Source organism: Herpailurus yagouaroundi, unplaced genomic scaffold, assembly GCF_014898765.1.
Source record: "Herpailurus yagouaroundi ecotype Mexico unplaced genomic scaffold, PumYag 252, whole genome shotgun sequence".
Classification (NCBI taxonomy): Eukaryota; Metazoa; Chordata; class Mammalia; order Carnivora; family Felidae; genus Herpailurus; species Herpailurus yagouaroundi.
The window spans coordinates 1,786,050-1,810,042 of record NW_024412469.1 but is presented as its reverse complement, the minus strand read 5'-3'; the positions used below and the strand labels follow the sequence as shown (position 1 = coordinate 1,810,042).

Here is a 23,993-nt window from a genome sequence, read left to right as displayed (position 1 = left end):
TCAGCTGCAAAATAATTCACTATTGATAATGATACAATGCCAAAGTTTATAAGTAATTTACTTCTTAACTAGTATATACAATAGAGGGGGTACAAATCAACTCTATAGAAGTCATCACTCTCACTCATATGAATTCTGATTTTTTTTCCCTTTAATGATAGAGAAATAGATGGAAGTGAAGTTAACACACTTGGAATTGTATATATCACTAAATATGCCCACAGGATTAAGTAGTACAGTTGAACTTTATTTGTAATGTATGAGAGCTGGACAGAAAGGGTAGAGAGAACCGTGGCTATAGAATGAATCTCCATGAAGTCTCTCATAATTATATCTTTTCCTTTCCATTCTCTTCATCACTATGCCTGGTTTGGATTTAGACAATTTTGCTTCCTAGTTGAAATCTCTGACTCTTTTCTCTATTCTCTGTCCCATCTGCAACCCACTGTTGACCTGGCTGTAGATTAATCTTCCTAGAGCATAATTCTGATGATCCATCACTTCCTTGTTCATTTTATAATGTCCTTCCAGGGTATTTGCAGCACCTGTGAGGTGTTCCCACTAGCTTTATCTAAAATAACTTTCCTTCCCCTACTCTGTATGACCACTAAACAGGATGACATTGCTTTCTCCCAGCCTCCAAGGCTCCAAGCCATTCCTCTGAAATGACTTTCCCCTGCTTTTTTTTTAAATTATTTTTTAACATTTATTTATTTTTGAGACAGAGAGAGACAGAGCATGAACAGGGGAGGGTCAGAGAGAGGGAGACACAGAATCTGAAACAGGCTCCAGGCTCTGAGCTGTCAGCACAGAGCCCGACGCGGGACTCGAACTCACATACCGCAAGATCGTGACCTGACCCGAAGTCGAACGCTTAACCGACTGAGCCACCCAGGCACCCCATTCCCCTGCTTTTTAGAAGACTCCTTATTTTACAAGAGTCAGCTTGAAAGCAAACTCTAAAGTTCTATGTGTACTGAAATGCAAAGATTTCTAAGATACACTGTTCCTTGCAAACAGCACTATGAAGAAAATTATATATAATATGCCACTTTTGAGCAAGAAAGGGGAAAAATAAGAATACATGTATTTGCATTTTTTTCTTGGATTTGCAGAAAGAAACTCTAGAAGGACATGAGACTACCTTGTTTAGTTTTGGTGGGTGGTAAGGAAAAGAGGGAAGAGTGAGACTTTTTGTTGCACACCGTATATCAGCCTGATCCATGACAAGATAGTACATCATCAGAATAAGGATTAATAAACAATCATCAAAACTAAAAAAACCTCAGGAAAGTATTTCTCAATGCCCTATTCTATGTTTCATATTATGCCTTGGGTTTAAGCTATTTTCAGTTTCTTTCTTGACTCTTGAAATACATTAAAAAAAATCTGAACAAATATCCTGACTTATTGATTGTTTTATTCCCCACCTTCAGGCCTGGAAACAATGCCTTACAAATGCCTGGTGTTTATGATATTTCTGAACTTGTAGAAAGTTGCTCCCCAGCCTCAAGGGTTTGAAGGATGAAGGATTCAAAGGGAACATCGCCTCACTAGCTTTAGAGCAGTGATTGACTGCTTCTCAGTATGTTCAGAAGTGAGAGGGATCTTGACAAAAGATAAATGAGTCTTCTAATTCATTAACCCTTCAAGCTCACTGGTTTCATTCATTAATGTACTCATTTATTCATTCAATAAATATATATTTAGCTACTAATTTGTGTCCAGGCACTGTGTAAGGCATTGAGCATCCACTGGTGAGGGAGATGAGGAATAAGTAAAAGGCGAAAGATTTATGCGATCTGAAGAGAAACCAGAGTATAGGAATAAGTAAATGTAAAATAAACTTGCATGATATTTACAAAGTGTGAAAAGTCCCATGAAGCAAATAATGAGTAAAAGTAGAGACTAAAGTTTTATTTACAGGCCTCCTAATCCCACCAAAGGGCCCAGTATTCCCAGATTACTATTTTTTTTTCTGCTTAAACAAAAATCAACTATAAAGTCTAAAGCCCAAAGTATCATCCAAAATATCCTCTAAATGAGATATAGGTGAGAGTGAGGTAGACTCATCCTGAGGCAAACTGCTCAGCTGTGAACCTGTGGAACCAGACAATTTATGTGCTTCCACAAAAATACAGTGCTGAGACAGGCACAGGACATTCCCATTCCAAAAGAGAGAAGTAGAATAGAAGGAAGGGGTAATGGATCCCAAGTAAGTCTAAAACCCCCAAGGCCAATTACCTGAACTCTTAAGAATAATCCTGTTTGGCTCAATGCTCTGCTTTCCAGACCCACTGGGGTGGCAGGCCAGTCTCCACCTCAGAAAGGTGTGGTGGAGGAGGGGGTATCCAGCATGCCTGAGGCTCCAGGCAGCCCTACCCCATGTAAGATCACTCTCTGTCCCTTTCATAAGCCCATCTTAAATCATTCATATTTTTTTTTTAGGGTATAGATTTTTGTTGTTGTTGTTGTTAATTTAAAAACACCTCTTAATGGTAGAATCTTATTTACTGGAAAAGCATTGCAAATAAGGAAATCTTGAGATCTAGAGGAATCTATGTGGCAAAGATTCAGCTTAAACAAGTCCTCAGGATGGCTTCCATTCCTTCTGGTTCTTGAGCTAATCCCGGGAGTGTTTAGTATTTTTTTTTTTTAATCTTTGACAGGAGTTATACTTAGTGTATATGTCTTAATTTATGCATTTATTTATCTTTTAATAGGTCCAGAACTGCTGAAGACTCACATCTTGGATAATGAGAGAGCTATGGCTTTACAAGTAGGTGGTAGGAATGACAGGCATGTCTATAAAGCAGAGATTTTTCAACCTGGCTTGCACAGTAGAGTCATCTGGGGAGATTTTAAAAAGTATGATGCTTGAGACCCACCCCTTATTTATTTTTCTTTAATAGCTCTGGAGTGAAAGAAAAGAGTGGATAATTTCAGAAGGCTGCCCAGCTGACTCTAAGGTTCAGTTAAGGTTGAGAACCACTCTTTAAAGCAATTTATAAGGGGAAGCCTGTGTCCTCAAGGGGGTTATCATCAACAACAATACAGAGTAAAATGAGAAAATTGGATAAATTATGTTGATTAGAAATAGCTGAATGAAGAGTGGGAAGATTCTTAATGGCAACAATTACCATTTGTTACATTTGTTATAAGTAATCACAACCCAAAACATGGCTTAATTTCCCCTTTTAACAAGTGAGAAAACTGAAGCTTGTCCAAGTTCAGTGATATGCCCTTCATCACCAGACTACTAAGTGACAAGGTCAGAATAAAGAGTGGGCAAAATCAGACACAGACATTTTTTTTTTCTCACTTGACTTAAAGAGGTTATGAAATGACCCAAGGTTAAATGCAGAGAGGAAGCCAGACTCATTGGAATATATTTGTAATTAAGACTTATGGGTTCTAACTTTGGTCCTTGTGTGTAACTTTGAACATGACTTCCCTTTAGGTTCCCCATCCATAAAAAAGAATAAAACAGCAATATATCAGGCCAAACTGTTTCAAGGATTCTGTGATGATTAAGGAATAAACTGTAAGGTACTTAGTGAATACAAAGTCATGGAAGATGCTAAACAAAAAAGTATTTTGGAAAGGTATGAAATTGTGTTTGTTTTTAGCAAACTTAAAACCTGTAGAACCATTCTGTATGATTCATATTTTTGTGAAAGGGACTCAACACGTGATCACACAAAGAAGCACATGGGTTTTCTGTGCATAATATCTGAAACTTGCCAAATATATATATATATATATATATTTTTTTTCTCACTGAGGCTATGCTTCTTTTTCAAGGAATTTTTGAGGTGGGGAAGACTTGAATAATTCTCTTGTCACTGTTGTTCACAAAGAAGAGTGTTACTTTGTGACCCAACACTCTCTGTCCCCTAAAGAGAGAATTCCTCAAGCCTTAAAATGACAGTTCCAGGAATCACATCTCAGGTCTCCGTATCCCTGCAACCTTGTGCTGTGCTCTATGAATTCAGGTGATGGGCCCATGGTCAGAAGTGTGATGGGGATACTCACAGTCACAGAATAAGCTAGGGTCAGCGTTACTCAAAGACAGAGGCAAAAAGTCTTTAGCACTAAAAGAAGTACAGTTATATTATGGAATAGAAAACAACTGCACATAGCTAGCTAGACTTTCTATGACAGGCCACTTTGGCTTGTGCTTGTGATTACCCAGGAACTTCCACTGCAAGGAACTTCTGAGAGTAGACCCACCTGAGACCAGAGGAAAAGTTACATCCAGGACTGAAATACCCTTCTCACCTGTTAACCTCTATTTTGGAATTTGGTGCCCCTTCCTGTCTCAGTTGTCTCCTGTGGAAAATGTGGGTCATGAAAATATATTCCCTGACAAACTGACAAGGATGATTTTAAAATCAACTGAGAAAGAACACAAAAAAATGCTTTTAAAACACAAAATACAGGACAAATAGAAGTTGTCTTTTTTAATTATTATAGTAGAACATAATGTCTTCATGCCTTATTTAGCACTTAAACATTTAAATTCTAATGTATCATGTTATACATATATTGGAACTTCTTAGATTGTTTAGTTGAGCATATTTAATGTTTAAAATAGACCCCAAGATCCTTGGCTCTTATTTCTTGGGTAATAAACTAAAAAATAATATTTTGTATAGTAGTCAGGGTTCTCCAGAGAAACAGAATGAGTAGAGTATACATTAATAACTAGAAAGAGGTTTAGTATGAAGGACTGGCTCAATGATTGCAGGGGCTGAGAAATCCCATGATCTGCTGTCTGTAAGCTGAAGGTCAAGGAAGGCCAGTGGTATAATTCTAATTAAAACTCAAAAGCATGAGAACCAGAAATCGATGGTGTACAAAGTCCTGGTCCATATCTGAAGACCTGAAAACAAGGAGCACTGATGTCCCAAGGCAAGAAAAGGTGTGCACCCCAACCCAAGCAGAGAACAAATTTGCCCTTCTTCTTTATTTTTGTACTATTCAGGTCCTCAACAGATTTGATGATGGTCATCCACATTAGTGAGGGTATTAATTTACAAATTAGCCCTACTGCATGGAGGGCAAGGAGATGAATAAAGAGGCAGGCCACTCCAGATTGGTAGGTAGCAGTTTTAACAAGCCAGAGAGGGAACTTACTGGAACAACTTCACGATGAGTAGATCTCTGCACCCACATGCCAGAATGTTAAAAGTTAAATAGAAGGCTTAACTGGGTTTACTCACATACACTGTCCACATGGTGTCAACAACATGGTACTCACTCAAGACAGCTGTGGTGCAGTCCTTAAGGCAGTTTCTGGTGCAGGGAAGACAAGCAGAATGCACATTTCGAGAATGGGGAGGGATGAGGACCTCCAATTGCCCAGGTGCAGGTGCAGCTGTCAAGTCCTCTCAGTAACCTCCTCCAGAGGAGGATCATCTTCTTTCCTTGGTCTTCTGATTCAAATGCTAATCTCTTCCAGAAACAGTCTCACATACACACCCAAAAATAATGTTTTACCAGCTGTCTGGACATCCTTTAGCCCAGCCAAGTTGACACATAAATTTAACCACTACACACTATAAGAGGTGCTCAAAATACCTTTTAAAATTATTTTAATATAACCATATTTGAAAAGATGCTTTGTATGAGAAAGAGGAGAGAGCATGGAGAATGACTTTTTTTTTTTTTTTTTTTTTTTTTTGCCATCATAAGATTTGTGGTAGATGTCCATCATTTTTGCCTGCCTAGGACTTCATCCAAATTTTCCTTATGAAATCATCCCTTCTTTTCTCATTTCATATGATTTGATTGGAGCTTATCCTGCCCTAGTGCAAGGTGAGCCTTGGCCTGAGCCAATAAACATATGCATCCTGTTAGCTACAATGATTGATTCAGGAATGAGCAACTGAACCAATTTTGAACAACACAAATTAGGTTCAAGATTTCTGTGGAACTGCAGGGAAAGAAATAAGCCTTTTTTTTTTTTTTATAAGGACACTAAGAAGATAAAAGCCATGAATGGAGCTACTAGCAGCCATTCTGTCAACACAAGGAGAAAGTCTGTCTGAGTTTGAAACCATTACAGAAGAATAATGGAAAGAATGAGATCAAGTCAGAATATATACTCTAAACCCCCTGCTTTTAGCCATGACCAACAGATTGGGCCATTTTGATCTGTGAACAAATCATTCTCTAATTTAGCCAAGGTTTTGGGGTTTTGTTTTGTTTGGTCTCTTATAACTAAAAGAATTTGACTAAAGCAACATTTATAATTTTTCTTTCAGATAACAATGGATATCTGTCTTCTCCGTGAGGCTGAAGACTGAAGGAATCACATCTGTCTTTTGATTTTTAAATCCCCAGTGTCTAGCAGAGCGCTTGATATGTGGTAGAAGCTCATTATGTATTGGTTGAGTAAATGCATGAAAAAAAAAAAATAGAATACCCATACTCAAGGATGTTTTGGCTTAGAATTGATTCACTATCTCAAATGCAGCTGGATTGTTGCCATTGATTTCTAGGGATATTTTAGCCTGATGAGTGAAAAAGCTTGAGGGGGCACTTGTTTACAAAAAAGATCTAATTTATCCTCTTCCCTTCCATTCCTGACCAGTTTGCAACTTCTTTTTACCATATGCAATCCTTATTAAATTTAAAAAGTCTCAGAATTTCCTAGTAGCTTGATACTTTCAAATATAACTCCTATCATAGGAAATATTAGAAAAATTATAGAATGTACCCCTGCCCTCCCCCCACCACCTTCTTTTGAGACCTACTACCTTTCTTCTTTAGGTTGCAATCTGGATTTCTCAAAAGTCTGCTAAGGTTTTATTTGGCCTATAGTTTGCATGGAACCTCCCCACATGTTTTCTACCCCACCCTTAAATAAGGCCAACACAGGTTGACTTTTGCTTAAGCTAATTTTCATCTCTGTGCAACAATTAAAATTTATTCACCAGAGATTATGACCAATAAACACCACTAACTTTAAACCATATCCTTACTCCTGTCCAATACATCCCAAAGTTTGTTGAGTTGATGAGTATTAATTTATTCATTCATGTTCCCACCTGTGCATCTAAATTTAGACACATTTATTTGGTCATAGGAAAATTATAGTGAGAGAAAGGTTAGGGTGTAATGGATTAAACATGCAACATTTAGGTTTTAAGGAAATTCTTCAAATACTAACCCAACCAAGAACTCAAGCACAGGATCAGTGTCATTAGTTAGAATGAGCTAATAGACAATGAGCTGACCAATTATAAAGATTATTCTTGAATTTTATAATGAAATAGTCTTTTCTTCTTGTCCATATCCTTAGTAAAATTGTACAGAGACTGCAGAGCAGGTGCTCAACAGGTATGCTCTTAAAAAGTGTTGATTGCCATATCGATCACTATAACTATTTAGGCTTAGTCCTGAAAGCTATTCATTCCTTTGTTTATTAGTTCTAATCAGCACCATTCTGAGTGCTATTATACTGCCTTGTAAACAATATTGTTTTGCAACCTTAAAGTCAGTAATTCTGTAGAAATTAAATTGGGTTTACAGTAAATCTATGATTACCATATAATCTGTGGAGTCTAAATAATGATGTACTTAGCTGTAGAATTGCATGTAAAACACAGAGCGATGATTACATGGCTATTTGAGGCCTAGGAAAGTAAGCAATGCCAAATGTTTTGATGGTTGAAGAGCTGAGAAATCTTTTTGTTTTTAATGTTTCAATTTAAATATTATCTTTAAACATCTTGATACTACCCTAGATGCCTTAAAAATGGCTTTAAAATCTACTACTAAATATTATGCCTTACATTGTATGTTGCAAGCTGTTTAATAAATTAAGACTTGTTACAAATAGAAAATCCATCTGATTTAAGGTGACAATAGAAAAAACTAAGCAGGCTTGCCTTTAGCAAATAATTCATCTCTGTTTTAAGGGGATCTTTCATGAAAGTGTTTAGTTTAAGCTTTAAGCAATGTTTTTAGACAAAAGAACAATTAGTCAAATGAGCATTTCATCCAAGGGCTCTTGCCTTGCAGTTTTTCTAAAGGTCTCAGTCATGACTAGACATGCTCTTAATTAAGTTAAATCAATGTATATTGCTCTCCTAATACAGCCCAAGCTCTGAGCCATGGTAATTACTGAATCTTGCAGAGTGGCCCACAGAGATATCTACAGAGGTGATATGATTGGTCAAAGTCATACTATTGCTTCATGGCAGAGTTTCGTCTAAAACTGATATGTCTTACCTCCTAATCCAGAGTCTTCCACACTACATCAAGCCCTGTAGAGAAACCACCATAAATTAGATGTAGACCCCACTCTTAAGGGGCTGAAAATTTAGTAGAGAATATGAGACAAGAAGAGCCAAAATATCACAATAACTAAAGAGCAAGAAAGCTATCACAGAGGTGTTATTGGGTAATAACGAGTAGCATGGGACTGGCATTTCAGTAGCCCAGAGATTAAGCCAACTACAGGAAGATGTGATCTCCACTAAGACACTTACTAATTCTAACCTTAATTCTTTTTCTGTAAAATTAACAAGTAGGATTGTTGTGAGGATGAAGTGTAATAATCTGTGTAAGTTAAATTCTTAGCACAGTGGTTGGTACATGGGAAGAATTCAGTAAATTTTAATTATTATTAATGGAGGGGGAAATTATGAGAGTGTCATTAGTGGGAAGGGACCACCAAATTAGTACAACTGGGAAAGGCTATGAGGAAATAGCATTTGTGAAGCAGGAAGGACAACCATGGGCCTCAGAGTTGAAAGAGAAGGAGACGGTGACATCTTCAGCAAGATTGTAGTATGTAAATATGGGAAAGTAACAAGGAAGAAAAATGAGAGGCATAGAAATAGCATGCAAGGGGCGCCTGGGTGGCTCAGTTGGTTAAGCGTCCAACTTCAGCTCAGGTCATGATCTCGCAGTCGGTGAGTTCAAGCCCTGCATCCGGCTCTGGGCTGATGGCTCAGAGCCTGGAGCCTGCTTCCGATTCTGTGTCTCCCTCTCTCTCTGCCCCTCCCCCATTCATGCTCTGTCTCTCTCTGTCTCAAAAATAAATAAAACGTTAAAAGAAACAGCATGCAAAACTTCCATTTGGGCTGAATTCATATTTAAGAAATAATAGTAACTCTATTAACCATTGATTCATAGGACTGAGATGACAAAGACATGGGAGACCACAATAATATGCAGGTGAGTTAGACCCTTCTCATGGGGAGTTTTGAGTCCACAGATGGGCATGTCAAATGTTGAGGGATGACTGAAAACTTGGAACAGTAGAGGTATGGCATAGTTGGACCTGGATTTCTGAAAAATGACTTTGGCAGTGGTGGGAAGGATACACTGCAAAAGGAAAGAATACTTTGCAGCCACAGCAGAGAAAAGCCCACCACAACAGTTCAAGTGATGGAGACAAAAGTCTGAAATAGATGGTGGCTATACAGAGGATATAATGGAGAGGGACAAGAAATGTGGTAGATTATCTTCCCAAGGGCTACCATAACAAATACCACAAACCAAGTAGTTTAAACCAATAGAAATTTATTCTCTCCTAGCTCTGAGGGTAGAAATCCAAAATCAAGGTGTCAGTAGGTCTGTGCTTCCTCTGAATGTTCTAGAGAAGCATCCTTCCTTGACTGTCTCCTAGTTTCTGGTTGTTGTCAGCAATCCTTGGTATTCTGTAGCTTATATCTTGCATCACTAATAATCCCTGACTCCATCTTCATGTAGTCTGTCCCTTTGTCCAAATCTCCATCTTCTTCCTTTTATAAAAGTTCCAGTCATTGGATTTAGGGCTCACTCTACTCCAGCATGAACCCATCTTAGTTAACTATATAAACAATTCTGTTTCCAAATAAGACCACAGTCACAGGTACTGGAGTTAGAACTTGTACAGTTCAACCTACTATATGTGGTAACCACAAACTTGAAACATGCTAAGATGTGGGAAACCAGAAAGGGGTCACTTCCATTCTCCTGCTTCTATGATTTTTTTCTAGTAAAAAGAATAAAAGAAGAAGTAGTCTTTTTGGTCCTTTGATTGGATTAGTTGAGCTTATTGAATAGGCCACATATGAGCAGACTTCTATAAACTGCCCTTCACTGAGGTTAAGCTAATGTGTACTTTCCTGTTCTGACAGCTTCCCTGGCTCTCAGCTGAAGGAGAGATCTCCTCAGGAAGAGGTTTAACACCTGGGGAAAAAAGAGGATGTGGATCCAAACTGAATACCAGGCTTTATATACCTGTCTGAGCCTCAGTGTCATAACCTATAAAATGAACATATTGAGTTGATGTAACAAATAAATGCTCTTATCTCAGTACTTACTGTATATTTAAACACTATGACTTGGTGCCATTATAATGATTATTATTCCTTTTGTTAATAATAGCCTGGGGCACCGGGTTCTCTCAGTCTATTGGGTGTTCAAATCTTGATTTTTGGCTCCAGTCATGATCTCACAGGTTTGTGGGGTCAAGCCACATGTCAGGATCTGTGCTGACAGTGTGGAGCCTGCTTGGGATTCTCTCTCTCTCTCTCTCTCTCTCTCTCTCTCTCTCTCCCTCCCTCCCTCTTTCTCCCTCCCTCTCTCTCTCTCCCTCTCTCTGCTACTCCTTCCCCATCCCTCACTCTCTCAAAATAAATAAACTTAAAAAAAATAGCCATCTTTTGATTGTTTCTTTCATCAGACTGCCTCTCAGCTTATATGACTTAACTTGCACTCCTGAATTGATCTCTGTAGGGGACTGTGCCACATTTGTCACTGGTATGCCAATTTTGAATGATTGTCTTTTTAAAAAAAAATGTTTTGTTTTTTTGTATTTATTTCTGAGACAGAGAGAAACAGAGCATGAGTGGGGGAGGGACAGATAGAGAGGGAGACACAGAATCCAAAGCAGGCTCCAGGCTCAGAGGTGTCAGCATAGAGCCCAACCGGGGACTCGAACTCAGAAACCATGAGATCATGACCTGAGTCAAGGTTGGTCGTTCAACTGACTGAGCCATCCAGGTGCCCCTTGAATGATTGTCTTAAGGCCACAGTCCGAAGGTAAATAGAGAAGATGTATGTCCCTTAACCCCTAGGTCATTTTATGCTTCCAACATAGCTTATATTTCCCTTTTCCATTCTCTCTAGGAAATTATTTATAAGTAAAATATCTAAACCACTGGGCATATTTTTTAAATTCATAGATCAAATCCTATTATGACAAACTCCAGGGGACATTTGAAACACATTTATTGTACTGAAATTTTGTTGTACTAAATATTGTTTGAAACCTAAACTGTGGCTGAGAAATATTTTCCTGAATAGATTTTTATAAAAACAGTTGCTGTAATGGAGGATTGTTTCATAAACATCACATGAAAAAATTATCATTGCTTCCTCCTCCCACCTAGTATATTTCTTGATGTGATTCATATGCCTTTAGTTTTAAAAGCCACCCAAAGACAGTGTCCTTGACACTATGAAAAGCTTCAGGTAGCTCAGTAGGTTGGTTGGTACTCCTCAAGGACAGGGGATGCTTGTCATTCATTCTTGTACCCCCAGGTCCCTGCCTGGTACTTGGAGAGTAACCAAAATAGTATTTGATAAATGGATGAATAACTAAATAACTGAATTCATTAGCATCAAATTAGAAGAACCCTCTTGAGACTGTGCCCCTTATCAGTTTATTTATAAACATTTACCAAAAATATTTTACATGTATTTAGTATCAAAGCAAAATTGGGGGTCTCACAAGAACAGAATGAGCTCCAAAGAATCATCTGAGTACCACCTGCAGGCCAATCAAAATATTGTTTCTAATTGGCATTCCTACAAGTGGTTAATTTTTCCCCTATGCCTGACTTGAAAGCACTCAGGTGCAAAATTTGTTCCTCTCTTTGAGACTATCTTAATAATCACTCCCTGTCTGAATCTTGGAACCAGAATCCCCCACTGATGGGTACAAATGAGGGAGAAATATTGTCAGCACACATGGGCACTGGCTCGTGGCAATGAAGATTTATTTGATCCAGTCAGCCAAGTGATCACCAGAAGCAAGTAATCAAGAGAATGAAATTCTAGGATGGGTTCCGCCAGTACCTCTTTTGTTCAACAATATGCCTCTGCCCATCTACACAGAGCTCAGTCCAGGGAATAGTGCATTTGTTAACTCAAATCTTGTTTGAAGATATTGACCCTAAAAATATTGAGACTTTGGAGCTCAATTTTTGTTCTTAAATGACTTTAAACTTTTGTTTGTAGCTCAGTCGATGTCACTGGGATTTATTTGGCTGCTGGCTCTGAGTCGGTATTTGAAAAGAGCAGCACCATATGCAGCACATGCATATTCAATGGTGCAGTTCTTTTTCTAGGGGGAGGGGGGAGTGCCAGGACTCATAGCTCACAATATGAATTTGCATTCCACTTTGCATAAATTTGCATGTAGACTTCATAAGCCTCTAATTTCAAGTATGTAAAATGAAACAAATCAATGCAATCTATGGCGATTGTTTTCCAAGGCATTAATCACATGAAATACATACCAGCTTTCCTTAACCAATTAATTTAATCATACCCAAGGTTAGGAGAGACAGGGAAGTGGTGAATAATGGCTGTTAAGTGCTTGGCCTAAGGCTGGAAGGATATGCAGACTAAACATTGCTCCAATATGTCTTCTTTCTAACCCCTATGTCTCCTGTGGAGATTATGTTATTGTTTGCCCACTATTTCACTTCTTCTCTCTTCAGTGAGTGGCCATAAGACTTTGAGCAATGAAATGTGGGCAAAAGCAATGCATGTCCCCTCAAAGCAGCAGCTTTAAGACCCCACACGTGGTTCAATATCTCTCATTTTCTGCCATGATATAAGCACTATGCCATCTAGAGAATGCTGTATTTGCTTGAATCCCAGGGTGCAATAAGTTGATGATATTTTCATTTGTTGTTGCTGCAGCATATTCTAGTCTATTCTGACTGATGATGCTTTTGTAGAATTATTACAATGAACTTTAGCTTCAGAGGTTTGTGTCAGTTTTGAGTACATAAGAATATGTGTGCAGTGTTGGGGTGGAGACAAAATATTAAATGATATGGTTCATGTGGTTAATAAATATATGAAGCAACTGGAGAAATAATCCATACATTCAAGATCAACTAAATGTCACCACAATGAAGAATAATAGAAGACATATTTTATCCTCCCTAATTAAGTGAGATGGAATAGACTATTTATAATACTTAAGATTGGCAAATTCATAAAATTTGGTCTGTATTTGAGACACATGCCAACTTTCTCTTTGGAAGTGCCTTGGAATTCTTCAGGTTCCATTTGGGGAAAAGTCTCAATTAAATGTCAATTTTTAAACACCTTTTGTTAGTATCTTTCAATCCACTATTAATTTAAGAGTAGAGGAATTTGAAACCAAAGGAAAGTACATAGTGAATTTTCAAACATGAAATCTTAAATCTTGAATCTGGAAAACTAGATCTTTATGTTTTTCCAAAGTGCAAAAGTTTGTGTGGCAGGAACTGAAAATAATATAGGAATACAGATTATAGAAATACATGGTAAAACTTGCCTTCCAGCCAACTAAATCTAGTGGCTTTTCTTCTACTTCCACAATGCTGTCCTACAAACTCCAGGGTTAAGCAGTCCAACACTGACCCAAGGATGCAGAATGTCAAGGGAAGAAGAAACATGCAATACCAAAGATTATTTTTATTCTCATAAGGAAAAGATTAGAAATGTAAATAAGATAGCTCCTAACAGAAATGAAGGAATCATAAATCACAAGTGTGTGGGTTCTTCTTCTTTCCCCAGGCCACATAGCCAAAAAATGGTTGTGCATTTTGCAAACTCTTCTGCACTAAGTACATTACTATTTATGCTGTCTGGATTACATGGTAATCACCCTTGAATAGAATCTGCTTCCTTCCCAGTATAATCTCTACATAATTAGTCGTTTGAAGGTTGCCTAAGAACTTTAACAGACCTCCAGAAGAATGAATTTTCTCTAAAGAAAGAAAAAAGTATTTACACAAATTTTATGCTATATGAAACAAACCTCAAGGAAAAAAAGTAAACACTTAAAGTGCTAAAACACGGGGAAAACAAAACAAAAAGAGAGAGAGAGATGGCAGTCTATCAAAGGATGGGAAGGTTATTTTACTTCCCCCCAGTTGCCCAGAAGTGTACTTGCATCTTTGATACTTTTTGGACAAAGAGATCTTCCAGCAGAGTGAGACTCTCCTGGTAGTTCTTATATTACAAATGCCACAGAATGGTTTTTCTTCACTAAATCAATTTCTTGCCCATAGCCAGAAACAGTATGTATGATTAGACGACTGGTTTTGAAAATCGTTTTCTGAGCTCTTTCCCATCTCAAATGTTTCAGAATTAGCCAGAAGTGGACTTGAACTTTTAAAAGTGGATTGATTCCTAGAGTAATAAATACCTGCTAACTCAGCTTTTGAATGAAAACTGATCTTCCAGTTTAAGAGGCATTTAAATCAAGCCCAGCGATTAATTTTATGACTATTATTCTAAATTCACTTTCTGTTATATTATTTAAATCCTTTTTGATCAGTTCATTAGCTGTTGTTATTTCCTGGAGATTCTTCTGAGGGGGATTCTTCTGCTTGGTCATTTTGGATAGTCCCTGGAGTGGTGAGGACCTTCAGGGCACTTCCCCTGTGCTGTGGTGTATAACTGGAGTTGGTGGGCTGGGCCGCAGTCCGACCTGTTGTCTGCCCCCAGCCCAGGGCTGGGGCCACAGTCAGACTGGTGTGTGCCTTCTCTTCCCCTCTCCTAGGGGCGGGATTCACTGTGGGGCGGCGTGGCCCATCTGGGCTACTTGCACACTGCCAGGCTTGTGATGCTGGGGATCTGGCGTCTTAGCTGGGGTGGGTAGGCAAGGTGCACGGGGGCAGGAGGGGCAGGCTTAGCTTGCTTCTCCTTAGGTGATCCACTTCAGGAGGGGCCCCTCTTCCGTGGGCCTCTCGTCTGCGCTGGGCTCTGGAGACTCCGTTCTGCTAATCCTCTGGCGGTTTTCTGAGTTATTTAGGCAGGTGTAGGTGGAATCTAAGTGATCAGCAGGACGCGGTGAGCCCAGCGTCCTCCTACGCCGCCATCTTCCCTCTCTCCTCGCCAAAATAATTTCATTGAAACGAGGATTATTTTCAGTTCCCCATATAGGGCGATCTGGAGAGGAGAGCTTGATCCAGCGAGACCAGATAGAATGTTCTAACAAAACCTCCAGAGTAATTAACAGGCGTTATCTACCCAAGGAATGGAACAAATAGGAAGTTCAGGTTCTAAGGAGCTGCCTTGTTTGTGCCAGTGGCCCCACGCTAGCTCTTTATTAATTGCACCACCTGGGATGCTGATAGCGAACTGAACTTTGGAACATTTCAGGCCTGGCATGGAATGCAGTTTTTACACAAGTGTCTTGTGGTTCAGAAATCCGATTTCACAGCTTATCTTCCGTTAGATGAAAGTGTTTACGGTGTGTCTGGAGCTGGAGTAAGTTCCTGCGGGTGCCCAAGAGCAGGGACCTCCTCTCTCCTCTCATTAATTTGCTGATGCCTAACTGCCCTGACTCAGCGGTGAGATACCGGGGAGAGAGGAGGAGGCATTTAAATCAGAGAAGGGGTGAGGTAGGGACATCATATAGAATACAGTCTTTCAAAAATGAGTGTTAATTAAAAAAAAAAAAAGTTACAGGTCTTGTGATAAGATTGTGTTCACTGGCAACCAAGTGGACCCTATCTCCATAGGGATATTTCCTGATAGTGCTCCAGCAATTCTGAGTTCTAAAACTTTCCTTCAAGAGAATGAGACTTTCCTATAGCTGTCTCTTAAATTTGTCAATTGTCTGAGCCTTGGCCATGCAGTGGTTTGAACAGGGAACTACAAGGTTGTCTGATCTTTTATGGAAGGGGTGGAGGGGCTTGGGGATTAAGGTCTGATTCATGATTTATGATTAACCTGACACGTTCTCTTTTGAGAGAGTAGAAGACACAGTATTCAATCTCATCCTCTCGCAGGAGTTTCTTCAGCTGCATATTTCTATTTGAAAGCAGGACTTTAGTCAGGTTCAGAGGAAAAAATAAGTTAGGCAGAAACGTTGAGACTGAGCAAAAATGCTGGATCATTCAAGTCTTCCAGCCCCCTTGGATCCACCTAGTCTTCCTCATTTCTCCCCCTAGTTAAATGTATATAAATTTCCCCACTGCTCTCTATGTCTTTCAAGACTTTCCTATAGCTTTGCAGTCAAATTGGTAGTAATTTTCCACTGGTATGAAAGGAAGCTTCAGATGTGACCTATGGTCTCAATGTCACCATAATTTAGCCATCCCTAATATGCCCATTCTTTGGAACACCAACTTTTATTGCTATAATAATTCTCACATTATTTATAAATAATATAGTGCTATAAATACTGACCTTCAGGGCCAGCACAAGATCTTTTTAATCAGGCTTTTGCCTGGTTGAAGTAAGACTCCAACTCTTCATAACATTTTATTGCAGATAGCTATGTTAAATTTTCTAAAAATGTCTAGAACATATAGGGACATAGATATTGTGCACCCATAGAGTGACATTGTAGGGTTCAGAAACAAGCACAGTGGAACCCCATTGTGACTCCAATGTTCTATGATAAGGAAAACATTGTCAGACTTTACACTAAGGAAATAAAGTGGGGTCTTGTTTCAACAGTGGATTTTATTTCTAGGGAGGCACTAATTTGATCCTCCAAAGGAACAAACCCATGCTACTTTTAAGGAGGTACTACTTTACTTTATTTTCCCCTGTGAAACAGGTGAGATTATTTCCCTATATACAAAGGAAAACAAGTAAACAAATGATCTTGAGATTTAAAAACATGGGTGACTCTGGTACTGGAACAAAATGAAAAATGAAATAATCATGGTTTCAGGGAAGCTCTCTATTCAGGAGGTCGTGAAAAGGAAATTGTCCTCAGTTAGGGTAACATCAGGAAATAGACTTATACACAGATGGTTGAGTTGAAGAGGTTTTGATGAGGGGACTATTCATATTAAGAGTGGGTGATTTAAACTGACCAGTGAAGAGGTTGAGGCACCCAGAAGTTAGCAAGAGTGGAGAGTCATTATTGCTCCTACATATGATGGGGCAAAGGAAGAAAAGTGTGTTACTGAAGTCCAGTGAGACTTCATATACCGGTCCCTATCTATAGTATCTATAGTAATGAAAAGGTATAGACCTTACCAGAACCATAGCATGGAACAGGAAGCAGCAAGAAAGAAATGCCCCAACTTCTTTGCCCTCCAAAGCTAAAATCTCCTGCTGGTGCCTTCAATGGCTGAACCCAATGAGAAGAGAGTTCAAAGGAGCCTGGATGATGTGCCCCATAGGTTCAGTCTGCAGGAGCTCAGGTTATAGCAGAACATGAATCAGGGGGATGTGGGAGGACAAAAAAAGGAAACAGACAGTATGCTGAGGCAGGCTATTGTCCACCAAATGTTCTTTTTCCTGTCTTCAGCAGGATCGTATTTTGGTTTTAAGCAACACTGAGGCCTACACCAGCAAACTGCAGTGGAAATGTAAAACCCCATGCTTGTCAAGGGACTATTTGCCACAACTCCAAGTGTCTCAGTCTTAACTTATCTAGCTTTGCCTAACATAAAATCATGGAAGCTTTTCTTTTTCCAAGGTGCCTATTTATGATCTTTCTTCATCCCACTATTCTGTTTCTCTCCCCTTATACTTGATTATCCAAATTTATATTCTGCCTCTTTGTATATTACCTATATCAGATAACATTACAAAAGTGTCATCTTTACCAGATTTATTTGTAACAGACACCAGCATTTGAAATTAATGGCCAAGGGAACAATCCAGTTTTCCAAGTGTATGGGAGACCATGATATTTTGGGGTGAAGTGTGTTGTGGATAGACTAGGTTTGCCATAGTAATATTGCAAAGGCCTTCTCTGCCAAACATTCTGTCTCTATCAAACATTACAAGCTCATGAAAAGAAAGAATGAAAGAAAAGATTTGAGTCAATGAGGAACTCAGAGAACAGGAGGATGACTTTGAAGTGGAGGGGATACTGAAGGCAGACAGGAAACTTCCAAGTAGGAGGAAAATGGCATGAACAGAAGAAGTAGGACCCATAGTTGTACATCTGCTCCCAGGTATCAGGAAATTCTCTGAAAGCTACTTGATGGTGACCCATGAGGGAAATGCACTCTTTGCCTTGGAGGCAGCACAGAAAGGAAAACCGTTCTTTGTGGGGTTTATAATAGTCTAGGCCTCATGTAATATCTGGCTCTTCTCTTTCAAATCTGTGAGACTTTGTGTAAACTATTTTGCTCTTCCACATCCAAAATATGGGGAAAATACCTAACCTTTACAAATTATTAGAAGTAAATATGATGGCATGCATAAGGCATTAGACATATAGTAGGTATCCAAAGGATATTAATGTCCTTCTCTTCTTTTTAAAGTTTAAAATAATCCTGCTTTCTTTACCACATAATTTTGATATACTCAAATAGAGACTAACAATGGTTTCCCCTAAGTCAGAGGGGAAATTAATTTAGACTCTGCATTCCTCATGTTTATGTTTTCCATTTCAAAGCTCCCTTTTGTTGCTAACCCAACACATGTCATAAAAATAATTAAAAGAGAAAAATATGCTCACTTAAAAAGAAAAAAACAAAGCTCACAATATATGTCAGTGTAAGGAAACCTTATGCTAAGAGGCTAAATTTATTAGCAGAGAGGGAAAAGAAAGATCTAGAAAAAAGGGAGGGAGCAAAGCAAAACTGAGATTTTTACAAATCTTGTAAGCATGTCATTTTATAAGTCAAAGTGAGGACAAGAATAAGCGCTATTATGGCAATTTTCAGTCTGTTTGCTATTTTGATTGCTGTGAATATGCTGGGGAATGGCATCCACTTTCTGAAATGGCATGTATTTATGTACTGATAAATAAAGCAGCAAGCAAATCTGGGAGCCTCAAAACCAACAGGGCATTTCACTCCAGAGTAAGGTCTATGGAGCAGTTAAGCAGATTTGAGGCCTTGTGTAGGTATCTTCCTAACAAGGGCAGGGTGTAACTATCATCAGGTTACATCAGCTGTGTATTAGTTCCTATGACTGCTGTAACAAATTGCCAAAACTAAATATTTGCTAATAATTACCACTTAGTGGTTTAAAACAATGTAAATTTATTATCTCACAGCTCTGGAGGTCACAAGTCCAAAATACGTTGACAGGACTTCATTTATCCTGGAGACTCTAGGAGAGAAATCTGTTCCCTTGCTTTTTCCAGCTTCTCAAGACTGCTTCTATTCCTCAGCTCATGGCCCCTCTGCTCATCACTCTGACCTCTGCTTCTGTTATCCATAACCTTTTCTTACTCTGATCCTCCTGCCTCCAGTTTATAAGAACCTTTGTGATTATTTTAAGATCATCTGTATAATCCAAGGTAATCTCCCCATCTCAATATCTTTAATTTAATTACCATTGTAAAGTCCCTTTTGCCATGTAAGGTAATTCATTCACAGGTTTAAGGCATTAGGATATAGAGATCTTTGGGGGGCCATTATTTGGTCTGCCACAAGCTGTTTCCCCACAGGCTCATTTATCATAAATGCTACTAGTATGGTGCAACAGTGAGAAGCATGGCACTGTGGTCAAACTTCCTTGGCAAAAATCCTGCCTCCCCCCATCAATGGCTAGATGCCCTTGAGTAAGTTATACAGTCTTTCTGAGGATAATTCTAGTGACTACTTCTCAGATTGCTATGACTTTTAAACAAAAAAGAAGGCTTGCACAATGCCCAGTTAGGGTTAACTCATTATTTTTGTTGTTATTATTGTTACAAATGAAGAGACACACACTGTGGCTGGCCTGAGACTTTGCGGTGTTTCAGGCCTGTAAGGACGTGAGCTGAGCTGTATCCCGAATCAGGGAAGCCGGCTGGGAAATAGCCAACTCTGAACCTGCGCGGGCCGCTGTGTTGCGCTAGTTCTTCCGTCCGGACAGGCTGTCAGGTGGGCTTCCCTGAGGTTAGCCCTGCAGCGGTGCGCTTGCACCCTTGTCCCGGGCCCGCGCACTTATTACAGGGACTCAGTGGCCACACTGGGTACCCAGCCGGACTCAGGTTCTGCCATCTACCAGGAAAACTATGAACAGATGAAACTACTTGTAAATCAGCTCCATGAACAAGCACAGAAAATAAGATTAGGAAGCAGTGAGAAAGCCCGAGAACGCCACATATCAAGAGGAAAACCTTTAGCCAGAGAAAGAGTGGACAGTCTTATAGTCCCAGCGTCTCCATTTCTGGAATTATCCGTTTGCAGGTTACCAGTTATATGCTAATGAGGAGGTGCGTGCCAGTGGCATTATTACAGGCATTGGGAGAGTATCAGGAGTAGAATTATAATTGTTGCCAATGATGCCACCATCAAAGGAGGGACCCACTATCCCGTGACTGTGAAGAAGCATTTGTGGGCACAAGAAATTGCAATGCAAAACAGGCTCCCCTGCATCTACTTGGTTGATTCAGGAGGCGCAAACTTACATTGGCAAGCGGAAATATTTCCAGATCGAGATCACTTTGGCCGTATATTCTATAATCAGGCAATTATGTCTTCTCAAAATATTGCACAGATAGCGGTGGTCATGTGCTCCTGTATGGCAGGTAGTGCTTATGTGCCTGCAATGGCTGATGAAAACATCATTGTACGCAAGCAGCGTACCATTTTCTTGGGAGGACCCCAGTTGGTTAAAGCCGCAACTGGAGAAGAGGTCTCAGCTGAGGATCTTGGAGGTGCCAATCTGCACTGCAGAAAGTCTGGAGTAACTAACTACTATGCTTTGGATGATCCTCATGCCCTTCACATAACTAGGAAAATTGTGAGGAATCTAAATTATCAGAAGAAATTGGATGTTTCCATTGAGTCTTCTAAAGAGCCTTTGCTTCCTGCTAATGAATTGTATGGAATAGTTGGCACTAACCTTAAGAGGAACTTTGATATCCAAGACGTCATTGCTAGAATCATGGATGGAAGTAGATTCAAAAGCCTTATATGGAGACACATTAGTTACAGGATTTGCTAGAATATTTGGATACCCTATAGGTATCATCGGAAATAACGGAGTTCTCTTTTCTGAATCTGCAAAAAAGGGTGCTCACTTCATCCAGTTATGCTGCCAAAGGAATATTCCTCTGCTGTTCCTTCAAAATATTGCCAGATTTAGGTTGGTAGAGACTATGAGGCAGAAGGAATTGCCAAGGATGGTGCCAAGATGGTGGCTGCTGTAGCCGGTGCCAATGTGCCTAAGATAACTGTCATCATTGGGGGAATCCTATGAGGCTGGAAACTATGGGATGTGTGGCAGAGCATATAGCCCAAGATTCCTCTACCTGTGGCGAAACGCTCATGTCTCAGTGATGGGAGGAGAGCAGGCAGCCAATGTGTTGGCCACAGTAGCAAAGGACCAAAGAGCACGTGAAGGAAAACAATTCTCCAGTGCAGATGAAGCAGCTTTAAAAGAGCCAATCATTAAGAAGTTTGAAGAGGAAGGAAACCCTTACTATTCCAGTGCAAGGCTGTAGGATGACAGGATTATTGATCCAGTGGACACCAGACTGGTCCTGGGTCTCAGTATTAGTCCAGCCTTCAACGCACCAATCCAGAAGACTGACTTCAGTATCTTGAGGATGTTACTGGAGTGTGAAGCATCTTCCATTGGACATGTGCCAAAATTAATATACGAGTAGCCTTAAAATTTTAGACTTTTCCAACATGTGACTATTATGGCAAAATTGTTTTCTTAACACAGTGCATCATACTTTTCTGCATTAAACAAAAATCAATGAAGATATTTATTTATAAACTTCAATTCCTTGTCTATTTCTTCCAGAAACTTTTCTGTGGTTCAGCTTTCCCACCCATAAAAAAAAAAAGAATAACTTTCGGTTATCCTTTCTAACCCACAAGTAGCATGAAAAGTCCCATAACCTATACACTGCAGGTATGATTGAGATTATTAACAGAAAGTCATTTTTCTTCTGAAATGATTGCTTTGCTGATTATGCATGGTGATATTTTACCACACACAATTTTTAAAAGCATCTATTACTCATCTTTTTAGCCACTACTCCTTCCCTTAACAGTCAGACTTGTTGTCTGCATTCAGGGGTCTATTTCCTACCAATTATCTCTCCATCCCTCTCCTCATTGCCTTCCCCTGCCAATAGCCCTCTCCAAGGTTTACCTCCATGTTGCTCGGTGGGTTCTTTTCTGATTTTATCTGACTGAATTCTCTGAGGCATTCAGTGCAGTTGAATACTTCCTTCCTGCCATGCTGTCCTTAGCTTCCAGACCGAAACTTTAGGTTTCCTGCCAACCTCTTTGGCCCTTCTTGTTACATCTCCCTTGGCCTGCCCCTGTTCCTCTGATGATTTCTCTCCTACTCCCTTTACTATTTGTCCTGATTTTTCATTAGCAAAACATACATAGATCGTTATTCTAAAAGATACAAAGATACCATGAAAGTATCCCTTCGTTCTGTTTTTAAAAAATTGTGTTAAAATATATAGAACATAAAATGTATCATTTTAACCATTTTTAGGTGTACAGTTCTGTGGCATTAAGTCCATTCACATCGTTGTGCTACCATCACCACCATCCATATCCAGAACTTTTCATCATTCCAAACAGAACTCTGTTATTGAATAGTAACTCTGCATGCCCTCTTTCCCCTCCTCTGGCACTTTGCTCATTCTTTTTTTTTTTTTTTTTTTTTTTTAGTTTTTTTTTTTTTAATGTTTTTATTTTTGAGAGACAGCACTTGAGTAGGGGAGGGGCAGAGAGAGAGGGAGACACAGAATCTGAAGCAGGCTCCAAGCTCTGAGCTGTCAGCACAGAGCCTGAAGTGGGGCTCAAACTCATGAACCATGAGATCATGACCTGAGCCGAAGTTGGATGCTTAACCAACTAAGCCACCCGGGCTCATTCTTAAATGTATATGTTACTCATGGTTAGGTTTATTCCCTCTTGGTCATTTCAGCCCTTCTTATGGCTTCAGAAACCATCTAAATGCAGATGATTACTGTGTCGACATTGTTCTTCCTGAGCTCTAGACCTGTGTATCTTTTGGGTCTACTGGATATCTGCACTGGTGGTCTTTTAGGAACCTCAGATTCAGTCATCAAGGTTGATTGATTTTGCCTCCTCACTATCTCTTAAATTCCCCATTATCTTTGTCTTTCACCTCCAAAGGACTTAGAAGTGATCTACCTGCTTCTAGTCTTAGCTAGTCTTGCCTCTCCATCACTGTGAGGTAGGATGACCGTTCTAAGTGCACACCTGGTCATGCTGCTCCCTTGCTTCAGTGTCACATGGGTTCCCTGTAGAAGTACCAGACCCCTCATGCCCTCCATAATTGTGACCATCACATCCCCTCTTCTGTCTCATCTCCTTGACTCTTCCCCACACTCAGTGCTCCATCTGTTCTAGACTTCTAGCTCCTCAAACCTACACAGTCCTTCCCACTTTAGGGTCCACCACCTAACATTCCCTCTGCCTGTACTTTCTCTGAAACACTTACTTTTTGTCTCTGTGACTTCTATGGGCTGGGTTAGACACTATGTGCTCTTGAAAAGCACCAACCATTTTCTCTGTCTTATGTATTTATGAGAAACATAAATATGTCTTTAATATTGCTTCCCTGCTAGACTGTAAGCTCCCTGAGAGCAAGGATCTTAGCCTGAATCTCCATTCCCTAGCACTTGGAGATGCTCACATGTTTATGGAATCAATGAAAAATCCATATTTTAATTGATGTCCTCAGGCCACATTAAAATTAAGTGACTGATTAAATGATCTAATACAACTATCAAACGGTTTCCTAATAAAATTAATATTCCAAAAAATGAAGAGACATAAAAATATGTATGATTCATGTGAAGATCAGGGAGAAGCTGTTTACTTATTTATTTTTTATTGCAT

The 23,993-nt window shown here is 39.4% G+C and overlaps 1 long non-coding RNA gene and 1 pseudogene across 1 annotated transcript; both read left to right on the top strand.

Annotated features, from left to right (window-relative positions):
- Positions 1-2,007: 2,007 nt before the first annotated feature.
- Positions 2,008-10,522, top strand: LOC121020825 (uncharacterized). Its single transcript, XR_005786306.1, has 4 exons — positions 2,008-2,779; positions 6,270-7,347; positions 9,151-9,192; positions 10,140-10,522. It is a non-coding gene; the product is annotated as an uncharacterized LOC121020825 (long non-coding RNA).
- An 8,342-nt stretch (positions 10,523-18,864) lies between these two features.
- LOC121020828 (methylcrotonoyl-CoA carboxylase beta chain, mitochondrial-like) lies at positions 18,865-21,760 on the top strand (annotated as a pseudogene).
- Positions 21,761-23,993: the final 2,233 nt, after the last annotated feature.